Source organism: Myotis myotis, unplaced genomic scaffold, assembly GCF_014108235.1.
Source record: "Myotis myotis isolate mMyoMyo1 unplaced genomic scaffold, mMyoMyo1.p scaffold_m19_p_17, whole genome shotgun sequence".
NCBI classification, from domain to species: Eukaryota; Metazoa; Chordata; class Mammalia; order Chiroptera; family Vespertilionidae; genus Myotis; species Myotis myotis.
Genome location: NW_023416321.1, coordinates 46,598,167 through 46,618,675, shown reverse-complemented (window position 1 = coordinate 46,618,675; position 20,509 = coordinate 46,598,167). Strand labels below are relative to the sequence as shown.

The 20,509-nt window shown below is 42.0% G+C and overlaps 1 long non-coding RNA gene across 1 annotated transcript; it reads right to left on the bottom strand.

Moving 5' to 3' along the window:
* Positions 1-14,828: 14,828 nt before the first annotated feature.
* LOC118672204 lies at positions 14,829-20,405 on the bottom strand. The gene is made up of 2 exons (XR_004973011.1): positions 20,085-20,405; positions 14,829-15,291 (listed from the first exon to the last, which is right to left on the bottom strand). It is a non-coding gene; the product is annotated as an uncharacterized LOC118672204 (long non-coding RNA).
* Between the last annotated feature and the right edge of the window lie 104 nt (positions 20,406-20,509).

Sequence of the window (20,509 nt, the reverse complement as noted above, 5' to 3'; positions counted from 1 at the left end):
ATCAGAGAAGCAGTGAGCTCTCAGGTGAGCAACGCCAGTGCTGCCTCTACCTCCACCTCCCACCCCTCCAGCAAGAGAAGGACACGTGTTTCTCTACCAGAAGGTTCCACTCACCGAGTGGTGACCCTGCCTGGCTCTTCCCAAGCACAGGGCTCACTGTTTCTACTCGGCCATCAAAGGGAGGGCCCCTTTATGATCTTATGATCTGCACAAGGTCAACACATGTGCTCGAAGAGAACTGGGGGAGGGGGAGGGGAGCTCACAACCTGGGCATGTGCTGTGACCTCCTGGTTCAGAGGTCGATGCTCAACCACTGAGACATACCAGCTGGGCTAAATGCCCACCTTCTTGCCAAATATGCTTAACAGCATTTAGGAGGTCAGGGGACAGCAAAAGGGGCCGTGGGCCAGCAATTGACTAAATTGACTGTGTTTCCTCTATCATGATAGAATAGATAGAAGCTTAGGTTAGAAAATAGGCTGTTCCTGGGAAAAACAAAATCCTACTAATAAAAGCCTAATATGCAAATTGTTCGGCTGGGAGTTCGACCAGGAGTTTGACCACTCGCTATGACATGCACTGACCACCAGAGGGCAGCCCAGAACATGGCAGACGAAGCAGTGCTGGCAGTGGTGCTGGCAGTGGGCAGCAGTGGAGGTGCTGCAGGTCCTGATGGGCCCCAACAAGAGCGGGACAGCATCGGTATGGTGGAGCAGGTGAGCGGATGGCACCAGGCCAACGTGGGTGCAAGCGGGGGCCTGATCGCCCCACTAATCCTCTGGCAGACAGTGACCAGCAGCGGCAGCAGCGGGGGGAGGGGGGATGGGGGGGGAGAGGCAGGACCGCAACCCGGCTCCCAGGTGCTGAGGGAGCTGGGCAGGGGGCCTGGCCTCAATCAATTGCCCTGAAGGCGGGATGGTGGAGCAGGTGAGAGGGTTGGCACCAGGCCATGGTAGGGTGCCAGGCGGGGCTGTAGGGCTTCAAGCCTGGGGTCATGAGCTAGGGCCCGATCCCCACAGGCTACCCCAAGGGAACTCAACCATGCATGAATTTGTGCACTGGGCCTCTAGTAAAATCATAAAGAAATGTGTCTTGCCTCCCTGTCATTGTGCCCAGAGAGGCAGACCTGCTGCAGTTTCTTCTGCTGCCCAAGTTGTACTAGAATGTTTCTGTGTTTAAGACAATTTATCTTCGAGACAGCGTTTCTAACTAAACCATGCTTCTAATCAGGACTCAGTGGCTACTTTTTAACTCTCCAAATGGAACCATTTCATCAGAAATGGTTTTTGTTTGTTTCTTCTTTTCGATGGCATAATTCTCAGAAACAACCTGTCAGAAGTTCTTGAGAAAAGTCAAACTTTCCTGATACTAGATAACCAAGATATCCTGAATGCTTACATTCTGACCATAGTTTTCTAATAGTTTAAATATTTCATCATTTATCGATAAAACCATAAATTGTATTAAGCACTGATTCTTCTTTCAATGTTCAAAACACCTTAAGCTAGCGAAGTTCAGTGTGCTTGTCTTCTCATGTTTAGGGGACATGTTAGTTTTGGGTCTAAATGAAGAGGTATTTGAAATTGTATGAAAAGGGTGTTTAAAACAAAATAGGACATTTAGTCCCTTTTTGAAAGCATCAACCCAGTAAATAAATACAGGCTCGGTAAATAAAGCTCTCTGGCTATCTTCTCCATGAAGCAATGGTTGGAAGAGTTGAATAAAAAATGTTTTTAATACAGTAATTTTCCTACCTGGCTCCTTCTCTGAACTCTCTTCGGCTCTCAGCATTCATTACCGGGTTTGCCCTTGTTTGAAGGGCACAGTCATGGAAAAGTCCTGAGAAGTTTTAGAAAGTTTGTTACCGAATGAAGATAAAATTTATTTCTAATGGGCATTTTTAATGTTTTCTGTATTTAAACGCCTCTGCTATACAAACAGAAACCACCTTTCTGGTTTACAGGTAAAAAGCAAGGACACATTACTTAGTTTTCTCTCCCAAAAATGCACACCTCCTGTGCACACAGGCTGACATACACTCTGAACCCTAAATGTAAAGTCAAACGGTGGTCATTAGTCACTGTCATTAGCACCAATTTGTAACCTACTTCAAGTCAGACGTGGTGCAGTTTTATTTTTGCTCTTTTAGTTCTCCTACCTCTCACTCTGCCTTACTCTTATAATTCCCTACATTCTTTCCATTAGGCCGCATCCTTCACCTTCTTGGAACTGGAGTGGAAACAACCGCTTCCAGAAAACCTTCCCGGGAAACGTATATCACCCCCCTGACACAAACTCAGCACAGGTTACTTCTCGCGTCCCACGTGATTCTTCGGCATTTACCTTCAATTGCTCACTTATAGGAACACGTGATGCCCGCTGTTCTATATTCAATTCCATGTTCTTTCAAGGCACGGGTGTAGCTCAGACTTCAGGACTCACGTCCTCACGTTTAGGGCTTCACTACCTCCCAGACTCCATTACTCCTTTTCTCGGTAACAGAATCCCCTGAAGTAATGAACTTCACTCCATTGCTCCACCTTTCCTGAAGTGGGTAGACCGGATGGATGCCAGGGCAGAGTGGATGGGGCTTCGGGGGAAGCGTCCTCTGTGGCTTCCTGCCTCCCCCCATTTCTGCTGGGAACAGGACCCGAGGACTGGAGTGTGATGGCCGCACCTGCTGGCCGTGAGGGGGGAGCTCTGTAATAGGGCGACTGAGCTGAACGGCAAGAGGTTGGATGGGACTGGATGGGACTGCGTTCTAAAGTTGTATTGTCTATTTCTGTGTATCAGTAAGGCCCCATGTGTGTGAGTGTGTGTGTGAGTGAGTGTGTGTCTGAATGGGTGGAAGCGTGTGCATGTGTGTGAGTGTGTGTGAATGAGTATGTGTGTGATTGTGCTGTATGTATGCATGAGTATGCATGAGTGTGTGTACGTAACTATGTGTGAGTGAGCACTTGTGAGTGTGTGTGTTTGTGAGTATATGTGAGTGTGTGTTTGTGAATATGTGTGTGTGTGAGAGCGTGTGTGAGTGTGTGTGTGATCATGTGTGTTGAGCATGTGTGACATGTATGTGATTGGGTGTGAGTGTGTGTGTGAGTATGAGTGTATGTGTGTGAGCAGGTGTGAGCATATGTGTGAGTGTGTGTGTGTGTGTATGTGTGCCCTGTTAAAGGGACAGAACTTACGCAATTGCGGGAGCTGATGAAGCAGCATGGATAAGGAAGCCCGTTGTTTTTGCACCTGGTGCTGGAAGCTGCGGACATTTGAGAAGGAAGGATGGGTGTCAGATGGAGGAGAAGCACAAGCTAGAGGCCTTGGGGACAGACCGAACCCCAGTCTGTCAGGTCTTACCGACTCTGACATTAGTGGTGTGATATCCTTTAGACTGAAGCTGAGGGCCTACATCACAGAGCTGAGTACATACACCCAGCCCAGCATAGGAGCCCCTGCGGCATATCCAAGAAAAGGGGGAGCAGTGTGGGCCCAGGTGCTGCCTCCCACTGATGAGGTGGCTCAGCAGGTAAGTGATCACACAGGTGAGCTACAGAATGGCTGCTGTGAACCTTCCAACCCCCCAATCTCCCAGAGAGCCTCTGTGTGACCCACTCTGGCTGAGACACAGGAGAGCATCCTGGGATGTGTAGTTTAACAGAGTCTGGTGGATCTTTTACAAAGCTATCACATTCTGGATTTCTTTAACTTTCTCCCATTTAAACTACTCTTTTGGGGGATGCTATTAATAGCAATCAAACGTAATCCCTAACTGGTATTGGGCTCTATAAACAAATACTAACTAATAACTGAACTACATAATGAATGATGTGTAGGTCAAAGAAAACATACACAGAGACTTTTCTTGATAATATATAAAGTATCAGTTTTTAAAAACTCTTTGAAAACCTTCAAGAAAAGCAAATTTGATGCCCAGCCAGCATGGATCAGTGGTTGAGCATCGACCTATGAACAAGGAGGTCATGGTTCAATTCCTGGTGAGAGCAAGTGCCCAGGTTTCTGGCTGGATCCCTAGTGTGTGGTGTGCAGGAGGCGGCCAATCAATGATTCTCTCTCATCATTGATGTTTCTATCTCTCTCTCTCTCCCTTTTCCTTCTCTGAAATCAATAAAAATATGTATTTTTTTAAGGAAAAGCAAAATTGAGAAAGAAAAGTTAAAAGGTCAAGGAATTGATAGAGAGAAGCAGAATGAAAGAATCATATTCTTCATTCCAGAAAGAAGGCTGGAAGGGACACAATCGCTGTCTAATTGGTCACAAAAAGCATGACGAAGGTAAAAATGGGCTTGTACAAAATTCTGAAGTGTTAGTTCCAGGATGACATAATAGTATCAAAATGCCAAGTGTTGTTTTTTTAAATATGCCTATTTTTGTACATGGCATAAACTTTTGCAATTTAAGCATCATCTATGATTGAAGTATGCTGCCATCTTGTTCATTGTAGTTCCTTGTAATTTCTGGAGTGTTTCCACAAGCAGGTGTCAATGCCACGTGTGCCCGGTGGGTCCCCTGGGACCGAGTCAGGGTGACAGCAGGCTGTTGGGAGAGGTGGGATGCCTGTGAGCACTAGAAGGGGAAGGAGACGGAACTGAGCAGAGAAAGCAAAGGCCACACCTGGGAGGGAAGAAGGAAGCGGGATTCTCAAGGAGCGCCTGCCCCAGATCGCAAAGAGGTTGGAAAAGGTTTAGGCTCATTCAGCGAGGAGCCCTGGGAGAGGCCCACAGTGGGTGGACATGGCCAAGCCCTAGTTTGGTGTCATGCTCAGCCACTGGTTGGGCCTTTTTTTAGAAAGAATAGGGTCTCATCTCAAAAGCTGAGGATGTGAAGGTGCTGGCATTGGAGGTTGTCAAAGTGCCCTCCTCGCAGACGAGCAGCAGGTCACCTGGTGGCGACCGGAGCAGCAGCTTCTGTGGGTGCCACGGCACCACTGCTCGTGCACACACCCTCTCTGGACCACAGACAGACCCCGTCTCAAAGCCAAGGCGACAAGGAGAACCTGAGCAGAGCAGAGTGACTTGCCTCAGGTCAGAAAGCAATGGGGAAGAGCGATTAAGAAATTCATAGACCTCGTCCAAAATATATTACTCTTGATTCTGAGCTGGCAGCCTTTGCTGAATTGACACAGACCCCAAATCAGATGGGAACACGTGTTGACATTTATCCATGGAGTCCTCAGTTCCACATTCAGTGACTTTTCTTCCTTCGCAGCTCACAGCATTCAGGTGAACTCTGCCCTCATACTCTTCCCCCCACCTCCACCATCCCCACCCAGGCTACCTCATTTCACTCTGTAGGTCAAACCACCCTGAGAAGTAGCTCCTCAGGCCTCATATCTTCCCTGACACCCCAGCTGCCATCGAATGTACCTGCTCTGGTTTCCACTTCCTTGGTAGAAGGATAATAACTTAGGCTGTGAGACTGATAGGAGCTCAACCATCTCCTTATTTACGTGTGTAGAATTTAACCCAAAACAAATGGCTCGCTAATGGGGGCATCTTCCCAAAAATTTGCTCGGGCCAATGTTGGTGAAATTTTGGACAATGTTGGTATGTATTCGCCCTTTACACTGGGAAGGTAACAGCTCACACTGACTATAATGGGCAATTGTTTATTTTACTCATTCCTGACTAATGACCTCGGCAAATGGGTAACAATGACTTGTTACCCTACTTGGAAGTTTTAACATCACAGAGGACTTTCCATGTTTTAGATTTTATGCTCTAGATCAAGAAGTGGAAATAGTCATAAAATAACAATTAAGTAAGTAGAATAACAAAGAATGCTAGACACAAAGAATGGTGCGTGGTACTTAAAGTGTATGATGAGTATAATTTAGTTTTCCTATAAATTACCTCTTATTATTCCATTTTACAGATGAGGGCCACAAAGGTTAAGTGGCATAAGATCAATCAACCAGCAAATTGTGTGGGTTGAGCCTGAGAAAGGTCAGGTCTATCTGGCTCCCTAGCCTTTTGCTCTGTCTGGCTCATCCTACAATTCACAATCTCATATTAGAGCCTAAGACTTTCAAGTTGAACTCCACATCTGCAGAATTAGTAGTGTCTAATAGTGTAGGATGGTGGTTGGTATTATAAAGAAAATAAAATTTATACCTACCCATATTTGGGGAGGGGCATCATATAAATCTCTCTGCTTTTTTTTTTTTTAATATATTTTATTGATTTTTTTTTTTTTTTTTTTTTTTACAGAGAGGAATAGAGAGCCAGAAACATCGATGAGAGAGAAACATCGATCAGCTGCCTCCTGCACACCTCCCGCTGAGGATGTGCCCACAACCAAGGCACATGACCTTGACCGGAATCGAACCCGGGACCCTTCAGTCCGCAGGCTGACGCTCTATCCACTGAGCCAAACCAGTTAGGGCGCTTTTTATATACTTGAGAATGTCCATAATAAAAAGAGGTGTACAGAGGGGCCTTGACTTCCGAGTGTCCTGACTAACGAGTTGTTTGAGATACCAGCTGTCTCTCCCCTGATTTTTTGCATTGAGTTGACAGGGTAATTTGAGTTAACGAGCTCCTTAACGAGCTCGGTCTCGGAACGAATTAAACTCGTAAGTCAAGGCCCCACTGTATAGGGATTTTTACATCCCATAAGGCATTCAGTAGCTATGAATGGCTCAGCACCTCACTAGGACATTATAAAGTTTCCCTCTAACACCAACTGGACACACACACACACACACACTCATACACAATTGAAAACAACTTCTAGCATAAACAAAGCAGATATTAATTAGTTGTAATGGTGCAAAAAAGAAGTGGAGAGATCTTAGCATTTCCAACATATATCAGCATAAGCAAATGTTCCCTTTCCATGTATGAATCTGAACATTCAGCTCCATTCACTGTCTTATGTTCCTTTTTGTTTGCACAAGTCCAGCCAAACCAAACCAGGCGTCACCAGTGGAGAGAACTGCAAATGTTTGCACACGGTGAGCAAATTAGGAGAAAGTTCTCGATTTAGAGAGACGTGAATTATTGTGTGCAGATATAAATAAACATTGTTCTCAGCTCAGGTTCTGTCAACACCTCAGCGCTCCATGCAACTTATGTAAAGATCAATGGGCTAGTGTTACTCATACCTGATGAGCTCCCAAAACCACCTGAAGGGGCACACGCTGTACTTTGCTAAGCTTGTTTGCAAACTCAGCCCTTGGAACACAAAGCGACCACAAAGTATGCAGCCAACTCTGAAATACGTGTGTTTTCAGCAGCTGCAAGGCCAAAACAGACCTTCTCCTTTGTTGGCCCATGCTTCAGATCTTGGCGTGGGCACTCGGGCGGCCCACAGTCTTCTTCCCCCCACCTTCACCATTTCTTAATTAAGACATGCTTATTGTATAGTATTTTTAAAATGCAGACAATCAAAAAGAAGATTAAAAATTGCCTTAATTCTACCAACCAGAGGCAACCGCTGTTCATTTTGAATATGACTGTAGAATTTTTATTTTTATTGAATTTATTGGTTGATAAAATTATATGTTTCAGGTGTACCATTCTATGCTAAATCATCTATATATTGTATTGTGTGCTCGCCACCCCAAGTCAAGTCTCCTTCCATCACAATTTATTCCTTTTATACTCTCCCAGCTTCCCAGGTCCCCTTTCCCTCTGGTCACCACCATACTGTTGTCTGTGTCTATGATGTTTATTTTTGCTTTTTGTTTTGTTTTGTTTGCTTAATCCCTTTACCTTTTTCACCCAGCTTCACAAACCCCTCCCCTCTGACAGCTGTCAGTCTGTTTTGTGTATCTATGAGTCTGTTTCCATTTTGTTTGTTAGTTTATTGTGTTCATGGGATTCCATATGTAAGTGAAATCATATGGTACTTGTCTTTCTCTGACTGGTTTATTTCCCTTAGCATAATACTCTCCAGGTCCATCCATGCTGTCTCAAGAAGTAAAGATATCCTTCTTTTTTACTCTGAGTAGTATTCCATTATGTAAATGTACCATTCCTTTTTTATCTACTCATCTACTGATGGACATTTGGGCTGTTTCCAAATATTGGCTATTGTAAACAATGCTGCAATGAACATGGGGTGATATCTTATTGTGGTTTTAATTTACATTTCTCTGGTAATTAAGAGCATCTTTTCATATATCCATTGGCCATCTGTATGTCCTTTTCAAAGAAGTGTCTAATCAGTCTATTCAAGTTGTCTGTCAATGTTTTAATTGGATTGTTTGTTTTTAGTGTTTAGTTTTTGAGTTCTTTATAAGTTTTTTATATTAACCCCTGATCCCATATATTATTGACAAATATGTTCTCCCATTCAGTGGGTTGTCTTTTCATTTTGTTGATAGTTTCCTTTGCTGTGCAAAAGCTTTTTAGTTTGATGTAGTCCATTTGTTTATTTTTTTTCTTTTGTTTTCCCTGCATGAGAAGATATATCAGGAAAAATATTGCAAAGAGAGATAGTCAAGATTTTACTGCCTACATTTTCTTCTAGGATTTGTAAGGTTTTCAGTCTAACAGTTAAGTCTTTAATCTATTTGAGCTCATTCTTGTTAATGGTGTAAAAAGGTGGCCTAGTTTTAGTTTTTATTTTTTGTACATATCTGTCCAATTTTTTCAACACTATTTATTGAATAAACTATCTTTAAACCATTGTATGTTCTTGCCTCCTTTCTCAAATATTAATTGACCATAAAGGCATGGATTTACTTTTAGGCTCTCTAACTGTTCTATTGATCTATATGTCTCTTTTTATGTCAGTTTCATGATTTTTTTTATTACTATGTCCTTGTAGTACAATTTGATATTAGGTAGTATGATTCCTCCAACTTTGTTCTTCTCTCTCAAGATTGCTATGGCTATTTGTTATCTTTTGAGATTCCATATAAATTTTTGGAATATTTATTTGTTCTATTTCTATGAAGTACGCCAGCAGTACCTTGATAGGAATTGCATTAAATCTATAAATTGCATTGGGTAGAATGGACATTTTAATTATTGTAATTCTTCCTATCCATGAACACAGTATATGCTTCCATTTATTTGTATCTTTTTCAATTTATTTCTTTAGTTTCTTATCACTTTCTGAGCATAGGTCTTTTACATTCTTGGTTATATTTATTCCTAGGTGTTGTGTTGTTTTTGTTTTTTGTTGTTGTTGTTGTTGATGCAATGGTAAATGGGATAGTTTCCCTTTCTGATAGTTCATAATTGGTGTATAAAAATGCAATCAATTTCTGGATATTTATTTTGTCTCCTGCTACTTTACTGAATTCATTTATCAGTTCTAGTAGCTTTTTGGTGGAATCTTTAGGGTTCTCCATATACAGTATTATGTCATCTGCAAATAATAATAGTTTACTTCTTCCTTTTAAGTCTGGATGCCTTTTATCTCTTCTTGTCTTATCACTGTGGCTAGGTGTTCCAGCACTATGTTGAAAAAGAGTAGTAAAAGTTGATATCCTTGTCTTGTTCCAGATCTTAAGGGAAATGCTTGTAGTTTTTGCCCAGTGAGTATGATGTTTGCTGTGGGTTTGTCATATATGGCCTTTAGTACACTGAGGTATGCTCCATTTCCACTTTGCTAAGAGTTTTTATGCAAATGGCTGTCTGGTTTTATGAATGTATTGATATGATCCTTCATTTTGTTTATGTGATCTATCACATTCATTGATTTGCAGATATTGTATCAATTTTCCATCTCCGGATTCGCCACCATCTTGGATCATTGATTGTAGAATTTTTAAGGTATATAATACTCTTCAAAATTAAAATAGGAGCATACTATAGGTAACTGGTTTTGTTTATTCAAGTATAGTCTATGAACATTTTAATACCTATAAACAAGCTTACCTTTACAAAATGTTTACAAGGTGGACTTAAAGCAATTTATTCAGTCAAGACATATCATTTTGTATTTACCAAGAATTGTTACTGGACATTTAGGATGTTGTTTTCAAATTTTGCTCTAATGAGCTAAGAGATAATTATTTTTAAAAATCTATTATTATTTCCTTAGGATAAAATCTTTGAAGTAGAATGCACAGATATGAACTTTTTGAGGCTTTTAATACAAACTTCCTTCCAGAGAGCATAAAAAAAGTTACACCCTCTCATTCTGCACCCTAACAGCACTGAGTTCATTCTGTCCCTGTAATTTTGTACATTTATTATTTATTTTGCATTTTAAGAGTGGTACTCCCTTGTCTATCATATGTGATACAATTCCTTACTCATTTTTTATTGTCTTCTAACTTGGTTAGTTGCTTTTTAACTTGATTAGTTGTTTTGGACACAAAAAAGTTTTAAATTTTTAGGTTAAAAATGTATGTATCTTTATTTTTCTGTATTCTATTATTTAAGACATGCTTACGTTTATCCTTCCCAAGCTTACATTTTCTTCTATTAATGCATTTAAAAATTTTAATCCTCCTGAAATAAATTTTGGGAAATTGTGAGGTACAGACATAACATTTTTTCTCTCAAGTGAGATTCAGTGGCCCTAGCTGTTTTAATGTAAGCACTCTTTTCCATACTGATTTTGCATGCCACCCTTAGCTAAATGGGCCAAATACTTATATTTTCTTTGGTCTATTGTTGGACTTTTATCCTATTTCAGTGATCTTACTATCTACTCTTGGGCAAGTACCACCAAGTTATTTTAGCTGTTGGAGCTTTAGAGCACAATTTAACACCTTAGCAGAGAGACCTACCTTATTCTGTTTTATTTTTGAACTTTTCTTGGCTATTCTTGTTCATTTATTATTCCTGAAAAATTTTGGAATCATTTTATTAGGTACTGTGACTGGGATTATGTTATAGCCATAGATTAAATTAGAGAGAATTAACATCATTACATATCTCTCCTAATATCTTTCATTTTCTTCTTCTTCTTCTTCTTCTTCTTCTTTTATGTTCCTGTGGTAGAGTAGTACTTGTATATTTCACTGCTCACCTACAGTTCAGAGATGCCCTTACATTGCAGTTATATCGGTGCCATTTGATTGGTTCTGACTGATGGGCTGGAAATATAACAGACATTTGCCATTTGTGATCAGGGAATTAAGAGTAAGGTGAGTCCTTCACACTCCCTCTCCCTCTCCCTCTAAGGTAGTGACGGCAGAGGCCACCTATTGGAACGCAGAGTCACAGGAGGGAAGCTACCTGGATCTGCCAGCTGTTGCTGGGAGGATGGCCGTGTTGAGCATCACACAGCCCTCATCAAGCTTTAAGTGAACAAGAGGTAAAGCTTGTGTGTGTCGTGTCATGTAGATTTGAGGATTTATTTGTCACCATGGTAGATTCTTTCAGTAAACGTTGCAAATTTCTTATTCAGTTCATGTCTAAATGTTGATATCTTTGATGTTCCTATGACAGGGGACATCACAGTTTGACTTACCATATTATTACTTTCTAGCGATAGGCGAGGAAGGGAATAGATAGGAGCTAGGAACTTCACGGCTGTGCCTCGCAGCTTCTATTTCTGGCTGTAGTTCCAGCTCACGCTCAGCCAGGGCTCGGGGCACTGCTCCAAGGGAGTGCTTCCCCACTGGAACCCACTTCCTCAGTTGGGAGCCAGCTTCGCAGCTGCCCTGCGTTACTGAGCCTGGGAACTCCTTCCAAGTCTGAATGATTGAACACTTCAAGCAGCCGCTGTGTCTGTACCTGAGACACTCACTCCCAGGTTCTGTTTGTCCTGGCGCCCAGCCCCTCTCGCTTGAAGTTCGAGGAGGGAAGTATTGATTGAATTTTGCTGACTTACGGGCCCCTCTCTTTATCCATACAAGAGTCTCATCCTTTATATGCCATGAATCATGGATGGATGGGTTTTTTCTCAATCTGGCCTCACCTAAACTCTAATTTGCAGAAATTTTTAGAAATTACAGCCAAATGGGTGCTACCCATGGTTTCAAATGCAGGCGTTCTTCTCAGAGAGATTTTGAGAGGGGGAATTAATGACATGTGCAAACATCCTTTTAAACGAGTGGTCCTTTCACGGATATTTTCAGGAGAACTTGGAAAAGACTAAATGGAAACCCAGATGTCGGTTGAGGGAACAAGTTATCTTCTCTCTCCCCTCCTCCAACCTCCGCATGTGGCAGGGAGTAGCACTGCAGAGATTTATTTTCCCACTGAAACTTTCCCCAGAAAATGGAAATGATTACAGTCAGTTTCAAATAATATTTTTCCCTCGGTTGCATAAATCACGAATGCTAGCCAGTCACTTTCAGTGGATGTCGTCCTTGTGTCTCTGTCGGTTCTTGGTTTCCAAACACCCGTTCACGGATGAGATCTTATCTATGGAAAAAGTTTTTCACTCTTCTGGGGTGAAATATATTAAACACGAATATTTTTTTTTTGAAAACTAAACTATTCAATTTAAACAGCTATCAGATTATGTCCTTTTAATATTTTTGGCATTAACATTATCTTTTCTGAAGTGATTATATGTACACTACACATGGTAGTGTGATTTGTTTAAACCCCTTTATAAAGTTAAAAGTTGGCACTCCTATGTTGGTTTCTAAATTATTCTTGAATTTTTTTCTGGTCTATATAATCCCAAACCCTGTGAACCACTGGAATGTATCTTCAAATAGATTTTCAACAAGTGGAATATTTTCTGAGCCCTTGCATTTCTGAGGATGCCTGCCTGGCCCACTGGAAGACAAATTGCTGGGTATAAAGTTCTTAGCTCATAACTTTCCCCTCAAAACCCTGTGGAGTCATTTGGCATCGAACTGTTGCAGAGGAAACATCTGAGACCAACCCAAGGCTTTGTGCTCTTGTAAATAATTTTCTAATGGATTGTTTCAAGATTATTTTTTATGTATTATACCTTCCCCTTTCTCAAGGCATTGCGATACAATTTCCCCAAGTGCAGTCCACTGAGACGGGATGTGTGGTGTCTGGTGACCAAGGGGCCAGATTCTAGCATCGCCTAAGTTCAAATCTAATTCCACACTTTACTAGCCATTGTATCCTTGGATAGTGTTATGGGATGAATTTCGCCCCCTCCACCACAAAGGAAAAAAAAAAAAAGATATGTTGACATCTTTACCCCAGTACACAGTACACATGAATGTGACCTTAGTTAGAAACAGGATCTTTGCAGATGTAATAAAATTAAGATGAGGTCCTTAGGGTGAGCCCTAACCCAATAGAACTCAAGTCCTTATGACAGGGAAATGTGGACAGACACACACACACAATGCCTTGTGAAGACAGAGACCAGAAGAAAGCCATGTGAAGACAGAGACAGAGGTTCGAGTTTGCTGCCACAAGCCCAGGAGGCTACGGGAAGCGGGAAGAAGCAAGGAAGACCTCCCCCCTGCCCCCCCAGGGGCTTCTGAGGGAGCATGGCGCCGCCCATTCCTTAATGGGAGGCAAGACACATCTGCTGTTTTAAGCCACCTGGTTTCTGGTATTTTGTTATGGTGGCCCTAGGAAACTAATACAGTTTTCTCAAAGACCTTGAGCTTCAATTAGTTGACCTAAAAATGTGAAGAATGTGTTAGTTATAAGGCTGAAAGGTTAAATGTGATTAAATGAGATGAGATCTGTAAATTCTGGCAGGTAGGGAACATTTAATAAAGAGAATGGTTGTTATTAATATTGTCTCCACCACCATCACCTTCCTTGAGTAGCCTTCTCTCCTGGAAATGCTTGCTTTCTTTTTCTGTACTCTTGACATTTTTATGCAAAGCTTATGTGATTTTTATAAAATAATATTGTTTCTTAACTACATTCCAAGCCCACCCCCAAAGACTTTGATTCAGAAGGCTTGGGTAGGTCTCTGGAATGAGTATTATGTGAAGGTGTCCAGGAATGAACTCTCATTAAGTATTGAAAGTACAACATAATTTAAGTCATAGACCTGTTCTATTACATTGATATTGGTACTCCTGTTCTACAAATACGGAAACTGAGGTCAAAGGAAATTGAACCCAAGTCAGAAAAGGTAAAATCAAGTAATTTTTTTGAGGCTGAACTTCAATAACTTTACTAGTTTGATGAAATGTGAAACTCTAGACTCGTATAAAAAAATGCCAGATAATGAGGACTCTATAATACATAAAATATGGGAGACCGTCCAGTGTTAGGATTGAGAACACATGCTCTGGAATCAGACAGGATTCCATTCTAGCTGCAGCACTCACTTTCTACCGATGCAAACATTATTTAACCTTTTAAGGCCTCGAGTTCTTCATCTGAAAATGGGAATAGCTTGCCTCAGGGTTGTTGTGAGAAGTGAATGAGATATCATGATAAAGCATTTCCTACACTGTAGGTGCTAAACAAATGGTCTATTTGCAAATATGCATTGGCATTTATAAGAAAGAAATCAACATCTTCACGTTCTGCTCATCTTAAATATACAAATGCGGAGAGAAAGAGCAGTCATAGATGAGAGCTAGTCCCGAACGTTAAAAAAAGATGTGCTGCCCATGCTTTCCCAGGAGCTTATGGTTTGGACAGTCACTTTCCTGGAATTCTCTTATTAATTTGCCTTTAGTAAGTCTTCTTGTATTTTGGAATTCTCTATTTTGGTAATATTGATGGGTCATTTACCAGAATATGTAAGACCCATTTTTAAGAGTTCCTGGTAGCTAAATATAAACTGTGTATTTAAGGATATTTATGGGTTATGATTTCCTCCACCTAGTGCCCAGTAGGACCTGTTACCTGCTCCCCTTGGAACATTTCACCATATTCTTCACGGGGCTCTAAGATGCTGAGGAGGGAACCAGGAAAGGGATGTGGGAAAGCAGGACATTTTGACATCATCAAGGGAGTTGAGCACAGCAAAAATCAAAGGAACAAGACAGGCAATGGATCTTCACAAAATTGCTTCTTTTATTTTTGTGTAAAATTGCTTCTTTTATTTAAATCACTGTGTATCCTATCATATTGGAAACAGGCACCATATTCAGATTTCCTTTACTTTTGTGAGACAGGACATGCTTCCTAGCTATCTAACATGTCTGCAGTTGTGTCTTCATGTCCTCTGCCTCAGCGAGCTTGAGGCCAGGCTCTCAGCAATCCTGTCCTGGAGGGATGGATGGCCAGGAAGCAGTGAACAGGAAACCAAATGGTAGCCTGAGCATAACTATATGCTGGTAGCAGTAAGCCTGCAGGTGGATGTCCCAGACCTGGGCAGTGGCCCAGACATTTCATCAGGACCGGCTCTGTTTTCCACGGTGCCATCTCAGCGTGCTTGCTGTCCTCATGCTTGTCACTTCAGACTTCAAGGTGGCTGCCTCAGTGTCTGAGATTATACTCTCAGCTCTGCTTCCTGAGAATAAAGGGGGAAAGCATGCCTGCTGTTTACACAGTAAACAAATTACCCCCAGAAGCCTTGCCAGCAGGTTTCTCCTCCTAGCTCTCTAGGCAAAATTGAATAATGTGGCCACCCCAAGCTGTAAAAGAACTCGGGGAGAGAATGAGGCACATGTGAACCAGATTACTCTGACGTAGAGCAATGATTCAGCTCCTGGGATTGGATGACTTCAGCATCTCTGGACGGCACTTCTCCCTTTTGGTACCCTAAGTCAAGAAGTGAGCCCTGGGATGGAGACCTAGCAGCAGGTTACACTGATGTGCAATGTCTCACTCGAGTGATCATGGACGAGGATCCTATCCTGTCGTTATCGGTCACCTTAGAATTGTTATGAGATCCCAGGCACCGATTTAAGCTATTCAAGCTCAGAGGAGGCTGATTTTAAGCTTTAATCTGTACACTTAGAGTGAAACATCGATTCAAATAAGAACTCAACGGGGTTACCTGCTCTGGCTCTGAAGCCACCCTTCTACTGCATCTAGGGGTGCTGAAGCTTCCGGTCTGCACATCACACTCCTGAAAGCTCACTGTTCGGCTCTGCAGATAAGGGCAGCAATGGTGCAAGGCTGGGCCATGGAGTAGGAGCTTCCTCCTCCTGCCTGCTTCCTGTCTGCTTGCAGTTCCTATGCAGCTCAGCCCAATGCTTCTTCACTCCAGTAGCCATAGCTGAGCCCAGGGGACAGTTTTTCTAAAATAGAGAGAACCAGCTTGGCCAGGTCTCCCCCAAAGACCCCAGCACCAGCAGCACCTGCCCTGCTCCTAACTTCGTTTTCGTTCCCCCGGCTGCAGAAGTGGTGGCTGCTTCCTGTAGTTGTACATCTGTGACACCACAGTTTTCTTTTTACCCTTCCAGTTATTTAGGCATCAACTTCTTATGTGCTAATCTTTATGTTAAAGTCTCTGTTCAGGTAATTGGTGTGATTTCTGTCTTCTGATTGGACTTGACTCAGTAGCGTTGTCATGAAGACAGCCAGCCAAAGGCAGTCCTTATGCAATAAACTCTGTGCTTCCCTACCCCTAACCTGCCTAGTGTAGCAGAAGACACCTTGCCACGCCTCTAAAGGACCAGAAGGGCAGATCCCGTCTGACTAGAAGGAGCCTGAGCATCACGTTTTTCCAGGGCCCCCTTTCAAAGCAGGGGACCTCTCTCAAGCAAGAAGCATACCCAGGCCTACCTATCACCACCCACTCCCAAAAGCATGGCACCAGGGGAAGAACCTTTAAAAGTCACGGGTGGGGCCCTGGCTGGGTGGCTAAGTTGGTTGGAGCATCGTCCTGTACACTGAAAGGTTGCGGGTTTGATCCTTAGTCCAGGCCCATACAGGAGGAAACAGATCAATGTTTCTCTCTCTCTCAAATCAATAAAAACATATCCTCGGGTGAGGATTAAAAAAAAAAAAAAAGTGGTGGGTAGGGGTGAGGAATATATTTCAAGGGAGGAAAATCTAAAGGCCAGGAATCCCAAGAGACTAAATCTAGATGTGAAATCAAAACCTAATATATTAATCCCTTTGACCTCTCTCCAAAAGCTTCACTCTTCGTAACATGCCCATAATGCCCTCATACTTCATCGAAGTTAGCTCTGTTTTTTAAGGATGGGGTACCCTCATCCTGAAGAATGTCTACTCTGCAGCAAAAGCTACTGGTGAGAAACGAGTGTGGTGAGCACCAGAGTGAGGGAAGCCGGATGATCTTGAGCAGCAATCTCCACATCACAATTCTTGTGTCTAACAAATTGGGGCCTGTGGTGTAAACTCATGTGCCCTCATTCCTAAATAGCATAGAAAGAACATACAAATCCTTACTTTTTTAAAAGAAAAGCTTTTCTTTTTCTAGATTCTGAGTTCCATAAGCTTCATCAAGCTGTTTTATTACAACACATTTTTAAATAGCACAATCCCAAATTTCCCTCTCAAAGTATTTCTTAGAAAATACTAACATTTTATTTTTGCTTTTTGAAGCATATAGGGAATCATTTAATGGTGAGAGCTATCATTTTTTGGGCTGACCATGAGTCAGGCATATTAGTTCAAAAAACCTAAAGAAACAGTGTGTTAACAAGTGAGAGTTTTATTTTTCCTCATGTAATCAGCCCAGGGCTAGTAAGGCAGCTCCATATCAAACAAGGAGAGACTTGCTCTCTACTGTTAAGGAAACTTAGAAGTTAAACACATCACGTCTGCTTATATCCCATTGATCAGAATTAGTCACAAAGTCACACCAAGCTGCAAGGTAGGCTGGGAATGTAGTTTTTGGTCTGGACTTTGAAAGGGTTAGCATCTATCTACTCAGAAGTCCTGTCATATGGTATAAAATTCAGTACATGTAGAAAGACTCTCAAAAAGAAATTTTATTTCAAATTTTGCAACAAATCCACTACAGAACAAAGTTGGATTCAAGAACAGCTTGGTTTTTAAATAAGTGCTGAAACATTAAAGGAAAATAAGAGGAGCCATTATCTAGGTAAAGTTTGATAACATCAATTTTTAAAAGATAAGATACAAAGCTTTATAATGATTATTTAGAATCATGTTTAAACATACATAGGCAGACCTAGCTGGTTTGGCTCAGTGGATAGAGTGTCGGCCCACGGACAGAAGGGTCCTGGGTTCCATTCTGGTCAAGGGCACAGACTTGGCTTGTAGGCTCCATCCCAGGCCCCGGTCAGGGTGTGTGCGGGAGGCAACCAATCAATGTGTCTCTCTCACATTAATGTTTCTCTCTCTCTCCCCCTCCCTTCCACTCTCTCTAAAAAAAAGTAAATGAAAAAAATTATCTGGGGTGGGGAGAGGCGGGATTAATCAAAAAATAAAATAAAATACATAAGCAAGTGATCATTGTAGTGAATGACCACATTAACATAAAATTGAATGCTACAACTCAACTTTCAATAATTATGAGATAATTAAAATTATGCTGTCAGCTAAAAATGTTTTTAATTCTTTATAATGTATCTCTTTTCATAGCAATATTAACAAAGTATTTTTAACAGATAGTTAAAAACATAATCTACACAATATATTTTACTTGAAATGTACATATCCAAAAATCCAAGTTAAATAAAGATGTGTAATTGTGAGACTGTACATCATTTCATTAGTGAAAACGTTACAGGTAGAATGAGGAACAATAAAGACAATGAGATGGAAAAATGCTGGTATGGGTGTCAGTTTTATCACTTAGAGGAAATTACCTACCTGTCTGGGCCTCACTTTCTAAATCTTTATGAACGGAGAAGTTTGAGCTTATAGATATCAAGCCCTATTACGAGGCAGAGCTAATTTAAGGAATTTTCTAAGGGAACTTGTCCAGGAAAAGTTAGTCTAATGAAGCAAGATCGTTTGAAACCAGGAAATCTGATTCACCTCAGAATAAAAACTGTCCTTACGAATATAGTCCAATCTCCAAAATTGTTAGTTCATGTGTGTTTGTGTGTGTGCACATTAGACTAGTATTTCCCAAGTTTTCACGGTCCTCAGAACAGCAACATGTCTAGGCCCCCAGTGATGGCCGGTGACTGGCCCAGGGAATCACTGCACTCCTTGTTTCCGCAGTCTCCCTGAAGATATGTGCAGTCATAGCAATGCACGTGACCATGAACCCTCTCCTTTCCAGAAGTATCTTCAGGGATTACTTTTCAGGAGAGTCTGCTTTGGTACTATTGACTCACGCTAACTACAAATATTACACAGATGAATGCATTTTCTGACCAATCAAGCCAGAATGCACTCGTCTTTTAGGCATTTCTCCCATAAAACATTTACGCTGGTTCCTCTCAATAAATAATAACCCATGCATTCATTTGTGTATTTAATCAGACCGTGGCCCCGTGTTTAGAAAGGATTTTAAATGAAGGAAAAATATGTTGGCCAAGGAGGAACAATGTCTATTAAACCCCTTGTCTATCTTAAGACTAGAGAATTTGGGAATTCATGATTTCTGAGTACATGCAATAAAATATTCATGTTAATCAACATTTTAGACATAACTGTGTTGTCAAGTTAATTAAAAAAAAAAATCTGAACTCCAGTAATTCTCAGTTATGTGCCCAAATACTTGTGGTACTTTAAAAAGAAAAGTGCAAGTCCCTCCCATCCATTCCACACCCCTTCTGATTTAATAGGTCCGGGGGTGGCTCAGACATCTGTAATTTTTAAAGCCCTGTATGTGATTGTGACAGGCAGCCACGACTGAAATCCTGTGCTTTATAAATCACAGAAGCTGTGACCCTTCAGCATGCTTGGGTGCATAGGGCTGCATGGCGTGGTGGAAGTAACGCTGTCACAGGCATGGGACTCGGCAGCTGGGTAATTCTGGACGGATCAATTAAGCCTCTTTGAGCCTTAACGTGCTGTTCACAAAGAGGATAATGTCTGCGGCAGATATAAACATCACGTGTTCATAAAAACACACGGAAAATTAGGAGTTTCAAAACTTTTAACATAGTATCTAATGCTTTCTTTCTCCCCGTGGAGTGCCTTCTCCCTTCCTTGAATGTAAGAAAAAATCTCCTGTTCCTCCAACTGAGTACCAAGTTTGAATCTCTGAGGCCTTGCCTACCCCAGCTCCCCGGGACTGCGGTCTCGGTCCCACCACACTCCCCACCTGACAGGCCCCTCCACCTGCTGGTCCTCTGCGAGCTCCTGCAGAATCAGGGCAACCTTGCGTTTTGTTGGCCACCCTGAGCCAAAGTACCATCACTTCAGCCTTGAAGACAGACAGAAGTTGCCCTTACAAATCCCAGTTACCTGTTTCTTCTTTTTCAAAGGCTGCATCTTTTTTTCTTCCGTGTACTTTAGCTGTGGAACTCACACAGGAGAACAGAGGGGGGAGGGCTGCTGAGATCTGCCCCGTAATCACTACACAAGTGCCCATTTATTAGGTCTTATATGTGCAGGCCCCTGGGAGCCCCTGGAGGGACACGATTTCATTCTCTCAACCATCCACAACACACAGAGTACCATTATTCCCGTGGGACAGCTATTAGGTCCAGAGGACAGGAGCAATTAGCCCGGGCAGGTCAAGGTCAGGGGGTGGAGCCAGGACTCCAGTGCAGATCTCACTCCAGGGCCCCAAATCTGCAGGACGTCGGTCCTCCCACCTGACGGCGAACACAGTACAGCGGGAACTGCGATCAGACTGGAGGGCGGACGCTTTGTCCGAGAACCACTTC